This window comes from Chiloscyllium punctatum, chromosome X (assembly GCF_047496795.1).
Source record: "Chiloscyllium punctatum isolate Juve2018m chromosome X, sChiPun1.3, whole genome shotgun sequence".
In the NCBI taxonomy this organism is placed as follows: domain Eukaryota; kingdom Metazoa; phylum Chordata; class Chondrichthyes; order Orectolobiformes; family Hemiscylliidae; genus Chiloscyllium; species Chiloscyllium punctatum.
In genome coordinates, this window is record NC_092791.1 from 24,095,040 (window position 1) to 24,111,166 (window position 16,127).

Consider the following 16,127-nt stretch of genomic DNA (forward strand, 5'->3'; position numbering starts at 1 on the left):
GAATTAGAGGTGAGAATTCGAGGAAGACAGATATCTCAAATGGTTGTGACTTTGGAGAAGATTACGGAGATAGGGAGGGAAGAGACTATGGAGAGATTTGAAAAGGAGGATGAGAATTTCAAGATCTAGGTCTTTCTATATTAAAACCACTGGCTGCATTTCAACAGTACTCATTTGGGAGTAAAGTGCTTTGAGACATTCAGTAGATGAGAATGGCACCATGGAAATGCAAGGTTTTGTTCTGTCTTCAACCAGAAACCAATGTACATCATTGCGCCCAGGGGTGAGAGAGAAACAGGACTTGGTACAAGCAAAGACATAAGCAGTACTGTTTTGGGTGACCTCAAGTTTACAGGGTAGAATGTGGAAGAGCAGCTAAGAGTATGTTGGAATAGTTGAGGTAACAAAGGCATGGATGAGGATTTCAGTGGCAGCTGAGCAGTGAGAGGGACAGAGACAGAGACCAGTGTTTTCTCAGATGTGTAAATAGGTGCTGTTAGTGATGGCGTGGCTACATAATCAGACGTGTGTGAAAATTTTATTGCCGGTGTGGATAAGGGGGTGGAAGAGGGTTTTTATTGGGGGAGTGGCTCCACATCTTGAAAGTCTGTTTCAAAACAAGACCAGTTGTGTCATGTTGTGAAATTTGTGCTGGTGCCAGTTCACTTCCTGAAGATGCCCATATGAGAATGTATGGTTTCCATGGGGCACTGACAAGCCACACTTCACATGGCAGCCCTCATTGGGAAAACTTGAAGACTGGTGGTTCGTACGGATTTCAACTTATGCCAGTGAGATTCCCAGTGTAATTCCTCGAGAAAAAGTATTTTTGTTTTGGTTCCCATCCTTTCCATTCTGGCAAGAACAAAACCACACTTCAGCATCCCTTTCTCTCCTTTGATTGACATCATTGCAATCAGTATCGATTGAGAGCAGAGACAGAGACCATTCTCCAGTGTTCATTTTTGGATCTGACAGCGCATATCTCAGCTGTAGGAACTTGAGGTCTCCTTATTGAAGATTTTTTCCAGTAGAATGAGATTATTGTTACGGATTGGTCAGAGATGCAGGATTATCGCTCCTAATGGGAGGCCCCATAAAAAAAAACACACTGCCTTCATTTTGTCACTATGAGATGGGAACTGTTACTGTAGCCTTGACATGAGATCTCTATTATATAAAGTGGATTTTTTTTTCAGAAATTCCCTTGGATTTGTTGCTGTAGGGCACCTTTGTAAAGCATGGGCGGATTTTTTTTAGTACATAAAGTGCATTAGTCATAACTAGATGATATCCTGCCAAGAATCATGTAATAGGGCTATTGAAATTTAAGCTCAGAAGAAGTCTACGTCTTTCATTAAAATAAAAATCAAGCTCATTAACCCCTTCATCTACACAAGTAACTGTTGAAAATACAGATGCCTCCCCCAATGATTCAGTGGGCATATGAGCTCCCTGGATTACTGCAAAGTCAGAGAGACCAAGAAGAGTTCATTTCCTCAAACCTGTCATCTCTCTTTTCAATGAAGATTAAATAACAATCTGAAGCAGACAAAAGTTCACAGCCCCAGAAAGAAAGTAGGACAGTATGTGTCATGTTTAGGATTGCTCTGGCAAAGAGTTGGGATAGACACAATGGGTTTAATGGCCTCTTTCTGTGCTGTATTTATCAATCTCTTTCATCATGATTTTTTTTTAAAAGACCTTTATTCTTTCATGGGATGTAAGCCTTGCTACTAAGGTTAGCATTTGATGCCCAAACCTAATTGCTCATGACTTTGCTTGGCTGTTTCAGAGTCAACCACATTGCTGTGGGTCTGGATTCACGTGTAGGCAGACCAGATAAGGATGGCAGATTTCCTTTCATGGTCACCATTATAGGAAGACTAGCTTTCAATTCCAGATTTATTAATTTAAGTTCCACCAGCTGCACAGTGAGATTTAAACCAATGTGACCAGCCTGAGCTTCCGGAATACAAGTCTAGTGACATTACCCCTACACTACCATCCCTCCCCCTAATCTTCAGAATTTGGGCCTGAAGGGAAACCATTACAGGCCAACCTTCTTAACCTTTATTTAAAAAGGGAAGGAGACAAAAAAAATACAGTAAATATAGACCAATTAGTTTAATGTCTGTTATTGGGAAAATGTTACAGTCTATGAAAAAGGACGTAATAACAAAGCATTTAAAAGTACATAATATGTTCAAACACAGTCCGCATGGTTTTGTGAAGGGGAAATCATGCCTGACAAATTCATTAAAGGTCTTTGAGGACGTAACAAGCAGGATAGATAAGGGAGAAGCAGTGGATGTAATATATTTGGATTTTTAGAAAGTGTTTTGATAGGGTGCCAAAAATTAGGCTGCAAGAACACGTGATGTTGGAGGTGGTTTATTAGCATGGTTAAGGGATTGGCTAACTAATAGAAGACAGAGAGTTAGGATAACGGGTGCATTTTCAGAATGGCAACTTGTAACTGGTGGTATAACACGGGATCAGTGCAGAATTATTTACTATAATATAAATATATATAAATGACTTGAATGAAGGAAGTGAATGTACTGTAGCTGAGTTTGCAGATGACACCAAAATAGATGGGAAGGCAAGTGTTGCAGATGACACAGTCTGCAGAGGGATATAGATAGGTTAAACAAGTGGGAAAATCCTCCATAGATAGAATATAATGTGAAAAAAGTGTGAGGTTGTGCACTTTTGGCAGGAAGAAGAGAAGAGCTGAATATTATTTAAAAAAGGAAAGACTGCAGAAAGATGCAGCACAGAGGAATTTGGGAGTCCCCATCCATAAATCACAAAAAACTAGCATCCAAGTTCAGCGGGTCATAGGCAAAGCAAATGGAATGTTGGCCTTTATTTAATTGGGAATGGAGTATAAAAGTAGGGAGGTTTCACTAAAACTAGACAAGGCAGTAGTCAGACCACAGCCGGAATACTATGAACAGTTTTGGGCCTCTTATCTAAGGAAAGAAAGATATACTAGCATTGGAGGCAGTCCAGAGAAGGTTCACTAGACTGATGCCATGTATGGAGGAATTGTTTTATGAGGAGAGATTGAGTAGGTTGGCATGTACTCATTGGAATTTAGAAGAATGAGAGGCAACCTTATTGAAACATACAAGATTCTTAGGGGACTTGACAGGATAGCTGTGGAAAGGTTATTTCTCCTTTTGGGAGAGTCTAGACCAGAAGTCATAATCTCAGAATTAGGGGTTGCCGATTTAAGATAGAGATGAGGAGGAATTTTTTTCTGAGGATAATGAATCTGTGGAATTCTTTATTACAGGGGGCTGTAGAGGCTGGGTCATTAAGTACAGTCAAGGCTGAGATTAACTTTTAATCAGTAAGGCAATCAAGGGTTCTAGGGAAAAGGCAGGAAAACCGAGTTGAGGATTACCAGATCAGCCATGATTTCTTTGAATGGTGGAGCAGACTGGATGGGCTGAATGGCCTACTTCTGTTGCCAAGTCCTATGTTCTATGACCTCATGCTGAGTATCAGAAACATATATTCTTGGGGCTTGAATGTATCTTTGGGCATCCTGATATTTTGGAGACAGAGGATATCAGGTGACATTAATCAATGTCTGTCAGCTGGGTGGCCACCTTGATTTTTTTCTTTAATTGGTGCAGTTTGATATGAATGAGAGAAACACAAATGGATGGCAGTTTGATTGTAATGAGTAAAGTGGACCAATTCTAACCCTAACATTACTCTCATATTAAAATCCTAGAGTCATTGAGACACAGGAGACCATTGAGTTCATGGTGGCTCCCGGACCATAATCCAGCCAGGTCCATTCCCCTACTCTATCCTATAGCCCTGCAAGCGTATTTCCCCCAAATGCCCATCCATTTCCCTTTTGATTTGATTCACCTTCCACCATCCTCGTAGGCAGGAAGTTCCAGGTTATTACCACTTGCTGTGTAAAAAGCAAATTCTTCCTTGCATTCCTCCTGCACCTCTTACCTAAATTCTGTGAACTCTTGTCCTTGTACGAGTGAAATGGAAGCAGTTCATTATAAGTGTCAAGTTTTATTAAGCCGAATCAACCCTATTTACTTATGAATGAACATTTGCAATTTTATCATTAGTCGCAGGTCCAGTAATTACAAAGTCACAGTCATGACTTTGTGACACTCTCCAGTTAATCTGAATACCATTGGCTCTGACTTTGTTTGTATTTGCTGTCCACTGGTATTTCCAGGTAAAGGCAGTGAATAAAAATTGTTTCTCAGAGCTTTTCACTGCTGTCAAATCAAGTTTATTAGCTTTCTTACAATGCAAAAGTGATGAGCAACTTACCTCCTGACTCTACAAAGCCTGTTTACCATCTAAAAGGCATAAATCCACTTGCCTGGATGGGTGCAGCTCCAACATTCAAGAAGCTCAGTACTATCCAGTACAGGTCAAAACAGCTCATTTGATTTACCATCCACTACATTAAACATTCACTCCCTCCACCAGCAATACCCAGTGGTGGCAGTGTGCACCCATCCACAAGATGCATTGTAGAAGTTCACCAAGGTTCCTTAGACAGCTCCTTCCAAACCAAAGACCACTTTCATCTAGAAGGACAAGGGCAGCAGATACATAAGAACACCATCACGTGCATGTTCCCTTTCAAGTCACATAATATCCTGATTTGGAAATATGTTGCTGGGTCAAAATCCTGGAATTCCCAACCTGAGGCCATTGTGGATCTACCTAAAGCACATGGACTGCAGCAGTTCAAGAAAGTGGCTCAGCAGCACCAGTGATGGACAGTAAATGCTAACATAGCCTATATCCCATAAAAGAATAAATAAAAAATTACACACTAGGAGGCAACCTCAGAACTGAGGCCTGAGTGGAATCAAACTGAAGGCATTTTAACCCCATTTTCTGGTGGATAGGAGCTAAAATAATTTTAGTGTGAATTAAAGTTGTTATTCATTGGTCGTAATTTTTTCTTTTTGCTCGAAGTTGTTTAAGCCAGTTATGATTTGAGTGGTTCTTGCAATAATGAGAGGTATTATTGTGAGGCTTTACTCACAGTTCCCAAGGTGTAAATTGATGTTACAGTTTCCAAGCACTTCACAGCAAATAAAGTACTTTTGAACTTCAGAATAGTTTTGCAGTGATAGCACCACTGGTGACTTCCCCATGGACAAGGCCAAGTGAGGTTGCTTAGGAACTTTTCCGAAAGGTATGAATCCATCCAGTTGGACATCTTATAACAGCTGAACATTCGCTAAAGCCATTTAAAACCGGTTCATCAATGGAGACCAGGCCCCTTTGTACCTTGAAGGAATTATACAACAGTTCTGCAGCAATTCCTCTATTGTTTCCCCTCACGATAATGGAGGCACTGCTAGAAGAGTTAGATAATAGGACAGCACAGGTCACTCAGCCTGTATTGCCTCCACTGCCCAATTCCCATTAGCAAAGCCAATTTTATTTTTCTGTCATGAGGGAAGAAGGATGGGTGTGTTAATGAGGCCTCTGCATCTTTCAGTAACATCTGGACTCTGGTTCTGACTGCATAAGCCCCACGGGTAAACTGAAGTAATTCCAGCTGACAATATGGTTCTATCTGAAATCCAAAGGAGGACCAGGTGGCTGAGACCCTCAGCACCAGAGGAAGCCTTGAGGGGAAAGGCAAGTGGAGGAAGTGAACACTTACCCACAGAGAAATGGTCTTTCATTCAGTTCGACTTGGGTGCTTTTGGAAACAAGAGCCAATTCCATTATCAACTTGAGAGGATTTTATCAGGTCAGGAGCAGATTCCTGGCTCTTCTGTTTGTTTGGATGTCTGTTCCGGGGAAGCAGGTGGGATAGCTTTCCCACCTCATGCTAAAACTCTGCAAAGGGTTCAGTCTGAAACAAATGACTGGTAGTTTAGAATAGAAACATAGAGTGTAGCAAACATTGACATTCTTTGACATGGTTGGAGGCCGTTTGGCCTAGCGTGTCTGTGCCGGCCAAGAATAGAACTATCTGGTCTGATTCCACTTTGCAGTTCCTACTCTGTAGCCTTGTAGAATACAACACTTCAAGCACATTTACAAGTATTTTTTAACCCTGATGAAGGTTTCTACCTGTCCCAGCCTTTCAAGCAGTGAGTTCCGTCCACTCACCAGTCTATGGGTGACAGAAGTTAGTTCCATTGCCCCCACCCACCCCTCATCCTTTCACCAATTACTGTAAGTCTAGGCCTCCTAGTTATTGATCTCTCTCTGATAAGAAAACTACATCCTTCTTATCCACCTTATTTAGGTCGTATATTATTTTAGATCTTTTACATAGCCTCCTCTGCTTTTTAATAAAAAAACTTCATAGTCTTTGTATTATGTGAAATCTCTGCGATGTCACCATAGTAAATGGCAGCACTTGTTCCTGACGTCTGAAAAGTTATTTTCACGAAAGATGTCAATTTTGTGTGATTGAAGGCAGATCTTATTCAAATCAGAGAAGGATGTTTGGAGTAATATTCTAACTAAAAATGAATGAGGGAAATTGCAAACTCTTCTAAAAACAATGGCTATTTTTCAAAGTGGGGAACATTAAAATGATTGAATTTTCAAACCAAAAGAAGTGATTTATTTCCCCAAAAATATGTGTTGTTCCTAAAATTTCTAAAATATCATCACAGTACAATTCAATACAGCTCAATTCTATTTAATGCAGTACATGGTATTCTAGGGAGCCTGAATTCACTGACAATTTGCACTGTATCTGCATGATTTTCCTAATGCAGGCAGCTTGTATGCTTCTATGTCCTGTATGGGAAGTGGGATCAGCCTACAAGTGGGACTATCCACCTTCAGTCCTCTTGGCTGAACAGAAGGCACAGTGTTGTGGTTCTGTTCGCCGAGCTGGGAATTTGTCTTGCAGACGTTTCGTCCCCTGTCTAGGTGACATCCTCAGTGCTTGGGAGCCTCCTGTGAAGCGCTTCTGTGCTGTTTCCTCCGGCATTTATAGTGGCCTGTCTCTGCCGCTTCCGGTTGTCAGTTCGAGCTGTCCGCTGTAGTGGCCGGTATATTGGGTCCAGGTTGATGTGTTTGTTGATAGAGTCTGTGGATGAGTGCCATGCCTCTAGGAATTCCCTGGCTGTTCTCTGTTTGGCTTGCATCAGGACACTATTCAAAAGGGCCACAACACACTGCAGCACACCAGAACTGCAAAAAGAGGAAGAGGAACACCTATACAAGGTATTCGCCAAAAACGGATACCCTCGCAATTTCATCAACAGATGCCTAAGGGAGAGACAGTGGAACGAGGACATGCCGTAACCCAAAGGACTAGCCACACTACCATACATCAGGAGCATTTCTGAACTGACAGCCAGACTACTGCGACCACTAGGACTCATAACAGCACACAAACCAACGGCCACGCTCAGACAACATCTCACCAGAACGAAGGACCTGATACCCAACATGAGCAAAACCAATGTAGTGTACAAAATCCCATGCAAGGACTGCACAAAACACTACATCGGACAAACAGGAAGACAGTTAACGATCCGTATCCATGAACACCAACTAGCCACGAAACGACACGACCAGCTATCCTTAGTAGCCACACACACAGACGACAAGCAACATGAGTTCGACTGGGACAACATTACCGTTATAGGGCAAGCCAAACAGAGAACAGCCAGGGAATTCCTAGAGGCATGGCACTCATCCACAGACTCTATCAACAAACACATCGACCTGGACCCAATATACAGGCCACTACAGCGGACAGCTCGAACTGACAACCGGAAGCGGCAGAGACAGGCCACTATAAATGCCGGAGGAAACAGCACAGAAGCGCTTCACAGGAGGCTCCCAAGCACTGAGGATGTCACCTAGACAGGGGACGAAACGTTTGCAAGACAAATTCCCAGCTCGGTGAACAGAACCACAACAACGAGCACCCGAGCTACAAATCTTCTCCCAAACTTAGAAGGCACACTTTCTGCTTTGTGTTTGAAAGAAAACAACCATTACCTTTACAAAAATTGAGGGAAAATTCCATTGATCTCAAGATAAACCAATTTGACTGTGAGTACTGGGTTAGAAGGGTCACAGCATTTTAGATGGCTCAAGCTCTGCTCATTCTCTGATGAGTTTTGATTTAGTTGTTTAACAAAATATTGTATTCTGCTATTGAATTATATTAACATTGACTTCTTGAATGACATAATTTTCTGAACAAATCTTTTAACTGAATTTTGTGATGATCTAGAGGAAGGATGCTATTCAGGAGAGCTGGAACATACTTCTTTGGCAACTTCAGACACCTAAGATTTAAGTTCATTCTGGATAAATACAAAGTAAAGCTCCTTCTACTCTGCCCCACACAATGTGTACCACTCATACTGCAAAAGTGCATTTTCTATGACAACAATCCCTGAAAAAAAGCTTCCTGAAAGGCAGGATAGCACTGAAGAACCTCAGTAAACTGGCTCATTGGACAGATTGGCATCTACCATTCTCCAAATGCCAGTGCCTGCCACATCACCCATCCTCCAGGTGCCAATCCCTCCCATCCCCCAAGTGTTACTGCTGCCCATCCTCCAGGTGCCAGTCCCCCAAGTGTTACTGCTGCCCATCCTCCAGGTGCCAGTCCCTCCCTTCCCCTCAGTGTCACTACTGCCCATCCTCCAGGTGCCAATCCTTCCCATCCCCCAAGTGTTACTGCTGCCCATCCTCCAGGTGCCAATTACTCCCATCCTTAGTTTGCGAAACCGATCTTGGTGTAACTGTTGGAGTGGTGAGCTAAGGAACTTGGCACCAAAGCCTCTACTCATTAACTGGAGAGAAATTGGAGCCAGCAGCTGTCTGGTGGGAAAACAAAACTTGCACAAATAACCTCCTAAATACAAGTCCTGTCGTATTTTTAATATTGTGCGAAGTTTTTTTGGTTTGCAAAGTGGTTATACAATCTGTCTGAAGCACTTGAGAAACTCAAGGTTTTCTGAGAGACTGCTGGCTCGTGTTCCCACAAGCTGCTGTGGGTGAGGCAAGTTCCTTGAAAATCCGTGCTAAAGGCAATGGATTACCTCACCAAATGGTCATTGTTTCTATGTTAGCCTGGGTGCTGAGTGTTTGAAGGCTGCTGGAATACGTTGACGGGTGGGGGTATTTGCAGATTAGCCTGATCTTGCACATTCACAACCTTGACACTTGTGCATTTTTGTAGCTGTTCTCTTTTTCTTCCCTCACTCTCCCTAGCTCGGGGTATGAACCTAACTTTAACCTGCTCTGCCACTATCCCAACTGCAAGTAACTTGACAGAACTGGAGATCAAACCAGGCATCTTACTGTTCTCAAGGTAAAGTTATCATAGTCCTACCAGACATAGGGCAGCTGTCTCATTAGAGAGAGACGACTGGTAGTGGTTTAACCTGAGGGTCATCATGCCTCAGGTGAGGGGAGAGGTTGAGAAGGAGAGGTCTTTGGTTAGTTCAGTTGGCTGGATGGCTGTTTTGCGATGCAAGAGTGGTGCCAACAACCTGGGTTCAACTCCTGCGTTAGCTGAGGTCCCACCTTCTCAATGTTGCCTCTTGCCTGAGGTGCGGTGAACTGCAGGTTAAATCACCACCAGTCGTCTCTCTCCCTAATGAGACCGCAGTCTGTGGTCCTCTGGGACTATGGTGTCTTTACCTTTACTGTTCTAAATTAAGTCATTATGACACAGAAGGAGGCTACCGGCACATCCCCAAGTCCATGCCAGCTCTCGTAGAACCATCCACTCAGTCCCATTTTGCCACTCTATCCCAGAAGCCTGAAAATTTATTTTCTTCAGCAGTCCATTCAATTTCAATTTGAAATCATTGATCATTTTTGCTTCCATTGTCCTTGTAGGATATAGCCCTGGTCCACTGTATTTTCTTTTAGTGAACACAAATGCCGAGAGCTAACCACCAGCCTCCACATTTGCCGAGTTTAAGGTGATTAGTCAGTAGTGGGCAGCAGGCATGGTTTATAGTGCACAGTGCCCATTTAACAAAGGAACCATTGTGACAACAGCATAACACTCCCAAGTTTTTAGACCTCCCCCCCTTTTGGAGTTTTAAACAACATCCAAATTTCAGTAAGAAACTCTCACTCTATGATCCAAAAATATTCATTTTGGAATTGATAAAAGTAAGGGGCACATACTGGCAAGATGCCCATCATTTTCCAACCTGAGTGCAGCAGGCAAGGTTCTCACCACCAATGTGTGTACTTGCTAAATGTAAGCTTGGAGATCTCCAAGTAGTTTCATAAAATGTTCAAGTGTTTATACAAACAGACTGTGCGCAGTCCCTTTCCTGTTGTACATCTGCTTTGTGTCCAGTTGGTCATGACCCGCAAACCATTTCCGATTCAGGAGGTGCTGCACAAACCAAGTGAACTCCTACTCCCACAAGGCAGCATCCTATTACACAGTTTGTAACATTGATACATTGAAAAAGAACATCCTACTGCTTTTTTAAGCTTTCTGGGAAAAGAAAAATCTAATAGCATTGAAAGAATCATTCAATGATCAAGGGTTAAAGTTTCTAAGTAGAGAGGTTTATGAGAACAGGCTTGAACCCAAAGTAGAAAGCCAGTTTGAGCAAATTTTATGTGAAAATAGCCTCAATCAGTACGATGATTCATACACATCCAACATTATAAAATCAATCAGTGGCACTCTTACCTCTGAGTCAGAAGGTTGTGGGTTCAAATGCCACTCTAGGACTTGACTGCAACAATCGAGGCTGACATTCCCCGTGTAGTACTGAGGGATTGTGCAGTGTTGGAGGTGTCAGATATGACTGTAAATTCAGAGTACCTGCCCTCTTGGGTAGATATAAAAAAGTCCCTTAGTACTGCTTTGAAGAAGAGCAGGGACATTCTCCCTCGCATCTTAGCCCATATTCATTCCTCATACACCACAAGAAAGCAAATTTGCTAGTCGTTATCATCTTGATGTTTGTGGGATCTTGCAAATTGGCAAGCACACTTTCTATGTTACAACAGTTACTGTATTTTCCAGAGGTTTTTGTGTTGGCTGTAGAGAGCTTTGGAACATCCTGTGGTCATGAAAGATGCTGTAGAAAATCCAAGTTTCTTTTTACTGTAGCCTGGCTGGTTATATTAAAGGTTTCTTCCTGTTCATTCAATACATGGAATATTTTGAATATATGGCCTGGCTGTACTGGTGAAATGACTGTAAATGTGGCTTCAGTAATTTTTTAAATCATATCATTTGGCAGTAAATTTTTGGCTTTGAAGCTAATGAACCAAAATCAATATTAATGGATTGGACTAATTTGGTTCCATTATCAATAATTTACTGTCCTGTTTCTCATCATGAATTTCTGCAGTTTGCCTTGAGTGTATCCAGGGTTAGACTGCTGGCAGGCTCTAGGCATAAATTACATTAAGAGCCTCTGAAGCCATGAGTGGGAGTTGTATGCACTTGGTATCATCCGAATGTGCAGTTTCCATTTCTGCTTGTTAGCTGCTGTCCTTTTCAATTCTTAGATCTTGATCCACATTCCTGATTAGAAAATAAGGAGAAAATTAATGTTCTAGTCTTTAAGTATGGGAAGGATTAAGGCATGCCTGCTTCAGAATGTTCTTCTAAATCTAATGCTGGTCCAATGTGGATGGTACACAGTGTTGCACGTCTGTGAAAGTGACAGAGAAACTTGGTTGTTCACACAGTAGGATGGTGAAACAACAGCAGTCTTTCAGCACAGTAAAAAAACTCCAGGATTATGGTTCGTAAAAGGGGAAAATAAGAGCTTGCATATTGTTTGCCACTTTATCCTTTACTTCCTATGTGTTATTGCACGTTCTGCATCCTTGCCTTTTTATCAGAAAGGAAATGGGATAGTCACATGGTTAGCATAGAGATTACAGATTATCATAAACACGTTTATGAAATTCTCTCCAGTTTGCACTTCCTGAGTGCTTGAACATGTCCATTTAAAATGTTCAGAGAGAAGTAAAAAGAGAGACTCTTTCAGTACTGCTAGGCAGCACGGTGGCTTAGTGGTTAGCACTGCTGCCTCACGATCCCAGGTTTGATTCCAGCCTCGGGTGACTGTTGTGTGAAGTTTGCACATTCTCCCTGCATCTGCGTGGGTTTTCTCCGGGTGCTCCGGTTTCCTCCCACAATCCAAAGATGTGCAGGTCAGGTGAATTGGTCATGCTAAATTGCCCATAGTGTTAGGCGCATTAGTCAGAGGGAAATGGATCTGGGTGGGTTACTCTTTGGAGGGTCGATGTGGAATTGTAGGGCTGAAGGGCCTGTTCCCACACTGTAGGGAATCTAATCTAATCCAGGCCCAGATGACTCTTCCTTCAAGTCCTTTACTATATTTTCTGCTCCAAGATTTAAAATATAATCAGTTTAATTCCTAATGTTCATTAAGAAAGATCTGTTGGTTCATGTAAAGGAGAAGGTATCCTCACTAATTATTCTTCAGATCGCTATCTGAAGGCAGGTTTGACCCATGGTGCTGCTGCACCAAGAATCATAGAATCCCTACAGTGTGGAAGCAGGCGATTCGGCCCATCAACCCTCTGAAGAGCATCCCACCCAGACACCTCCCCCCCTCTCCCCCCAAGTCCTTTTCCTGTAACCCTGCATTTCCCATGACTAATCCACCTAACCTACACATCCCTGAACATTATGGACAATTTAGCATAGCCAATCCTCCTAACCTGAACATCTTTGGACAATGGGAGGAAACCAGAGCAAACTCATTTAGACATGGGGAGAATGTGCAACTCCACACAGTCACCTGAGGCTGAAACTGAACCCAGGTCCCTGGCGCTGTGACGCAGCACTGCTAACCACTGAGCCACCATGCTAAGGAAGTAGGTTCTGAATCCAATACAGCTGAAATGGCGATCAAATCCCATGCTGTTGGCATAAATCTGATCAACATTAATCCAGCCAATTGAGCTAGTGGGTTCTGAAGGAGTCCATGTTGCTGTGGCAATAGTATTCTTCAGCTATGGATAGTGATGGTAAAGGCTCCATATTCTTTCCATCACATGGTTGTCTAGGAATCTCGCCCACTCCCACCATTTGCCATTAGCATGTTGGAAGGATTTGCAGGTTGATACTCAAACTGTTTGGCCACACTCTGAACACACCTTCTCTGGCTTTCAAGTTTTGGAGTAGGATTTGAACCCAGAGTTGTGGGCTCAGAAGCAGGAATGTCACAAGATCTCCTCCAACTATTAATTAACAAATAAAAGAAGAATATTTTGCATTTCTATCACATCTTTTGCGACTAAAAGAGGATCTAAAATACATACATCCAATGAAATTCTTTTGAATAGTTGGCACTAATGTTGGAAAAGCAGCAGCCAATTTGCACACAGCAAGTTCCCACAAAAGCAATCTGACCATAACCAGATAATTTTTTTGAAATGATATTGATTGAGGGATAAATATTAACCTGGAAACAAAGGAGAAGGATAGCTCCTGTTTTTCAAAGTAGCACCAAGGCACTTTTTATATCCACCTGAGAGGGCAGACAAAGCATTAATGTCTCATCCAAAGATGGCCCCATTTTGCAGGCAAGAACCCATAAAGAGGAATTAGATGAATGAACAGTTAATTCTCTCTGAACAGTTCTGAAGAAGGGTCACTGGACCCAAAACATTAACTCTGCTTTCTCTGCACTGGTGCTGCCAGACCTGAGTTTTTCCAGCAATTTCTCTCTGTAGAAGTATGTTGGACTGCATGGGACAGCCTTGCAAAAATTAGATTAAAATGGAGATACCAAAAGTGACTTTAAAATGACAGGAGTATCATTAGTTGCAAAGAATTTAGAAAGAATCGTCATGTATTTCCGATTTACAATAGAAAGGGGGGGGGGGGGTGGAATCCCTTAATGGAGAGAAGAGGTGCTTGAGTGATTCACTTTCAGGGTTAGCAGCTGAGGCAGATACTGTAAACATTCAAGATTAGAGTGGATGAACGTGAAGAAAATGAAGCGGAGATTAAATAATAACACGAGCCGGAGGGGCCGAATGACCTGTTTTTCTGTTTGAATCCCTACGTTTTTTTTGGCACGGTTGGCTGAAGAAAGAATGCTCCCTGAGGCACCGCATAACAACCTTTGAATATAATACCGTGGGATCTTTAACATCCACTTTAACTACTGCAAGAGGCAGTGGACAACTTCGATAAATATGTCATCCAAAGGCCAAGTCTTTTTCTGTGATAAAACAAAACATTGCCACTCAGCTCAGCAGTCGCTTGGTTTTAGATCGGCAGCTCTGTCGTGTTGTTCAGTTAAGCACGTCCCCGAGAGAACACCCTGCATCTGAAGGAAGAGTATCCATCACCATAGAGACACCCTGTTAACGATGTAATCAACTCCGCCGTGGTCGTAAACCGATTGGTTTTTTTTTGTTTTGGCAAGGAGAAGAGAGTCTTTTAAAAACACGTTCAATAAGTCTGACCTTGAAAAATAAATGCCTTCCGCGTTAGTATTCGGGCCCTGACGTGAGCTCCTGGACACGTCTCGATCAGCGAGATAACTTTTCTTCCAAATAGGTCTGAAATTTTCCCACCCTTTTATTTCCCGCGTGAGCCTCCCTGAGGAGATCCAGTGGGGAGAGTGTACATTGTGACACACAGTTTGGGGGGGGGGGGCGGGGGAAGGGAGCAGAATTGTGTGACAGGCTGCATATGCATTTTACATCTCCCCATCTTGCGGACATCGAACGTGAGGAATTTGGCCCTCGTGAGATGGTCGTTGACAGAAGTGTAAAGAATCGTTAATGTGTTTAAACAAATCCTGCTGACCTCTGTTTCAGGTCTCGATTATATTCAAGTCGCCCGATCAAAATAAGTTCCGATCCTCGAAGACCTTTGTGAGGGTAAAATTAGCCATATTGGAATGGGCCTGGTACCTGGAGTGTTGTGGAAGCCTCAATGCATTGAAGTTGTGGATACATCTCCATAGCTAATCTAGAGCCATCCATAAATATAACTAATACTTCCTCCATCCCCCTGAAAAAACCTCAACTCTGCGTTGGTTCTTGTTTGGTTATAGAGAATCACGGGAACTCGCAGTTAATGGAAATGTAATCTCAGGACAGCTGCAAAATGTTATCCACTATCTCACAAAGTCAGTGTTTATCCCAGTGTTACACTGCCCTTATTGGGTTCTCTTGGGCCTTAGCCTTTAACATGTGAAACCACAATCACCACATACTTTCAGCTTGAGCTTGAGCTTCATCTTGGAGTGTCTACAAGAAAAGTGACAAAAATGTATCATCATTAAATAAAAGACAGTTATGTTGCAAAACATGATGTTCTAAACAATAATAATGACGAACTTGCCAGCACTTTTCACAGATGTAGCTCAAAGTCATGCTCTGCCAAATTAACAAGAAGGGAGAAAGGAAAAATGAAAGATGAGCCAAGGATGAAAGAACAGCAGGAGTAGGCCATTTGGCCTTCAAGCTTACTCCGCCATTCAATGAGATCATGAATGACCTCGACTCTGCCTTCTCACGCTGTCCTCATATCCCTTAATTCTCTGTGTCCAAACATCTATCATTCTCAGTAATATACTGTACAACTGAGCATCCACTACCCTCTGGAGTAGAGAATCCCAAAGGTTTATAGCCCTTTGAGTGAAAAAAATCCCTTTCGGTCCCAAATGGCTGGCCTCTCATTCTAACACGGTGATCCTGTTGTTTTAGACTTTCCAGATAGGAAGAAACTGCCTTTCAACCTCAATCCTGTCAATCCCCCAAATGTTTCAATGCGATCACATCTTATTCTTCTAAACCTCTAGCAGTGTGGGCTAACAGAGCATTCTTTCATGTGAATGATGGTATGTGAAGTTGGGTGTGGATTAATTACAGGATGCACTTCTGATTTTAGGATGGGGCAGATGTTTCACACTCCATCTAGCAAAGTGGCACAGAGGTTGGTTGTGCTGGTTCCAATGAACCTGATACAGGCCTGGTCTGACAGATATATCCTTCAGAATCTGGGTCAGTAGTGGTGCTACTGAGCCAATCCTGTACATGAGCATTGAAGCCTGAAACCCAGTGTACTTTATTGCTGCCTTCAGATTATTTGAATATTTGGTGTTGATGTTCTGGTGAGAGCTTCCTTG

At 42.4% G+C, this 16,127-nt stretch overlaps 1 protein-coding gene and 1 long non-coding RNA gene across 6 annotated transcripts in view; one reads left to right on the top strand and one right to left on the bottom strand.

Moving 5' to 3' along the window:
• The window catches only part of LOC140471295 (uncharacterized), a 69,561-nt gene extending 58,780 nt beyond the window's left edge, over positions 1 to 10,781 (bottom strand). Inside the window, exon 1 of the long non-coding RNA XR_011956958.1 lies at positions 10,679 to 10,781. This is a non-coding gene — a long non-coding RNA (uncharacterized lncRNA). The remainder of the gene's footprint in view (positions 1 to 10,678) is intronic.
• The window catches only part of LOC140471293 (tensin-2-like), a 283,909-nt gene that overhangs the window by 79,523 nt on the left and 188,259 nt on the right, over positions 1 to 16,127 (top strand). The gene's annotated exons all lie outside the window — the stretch shown is intronic.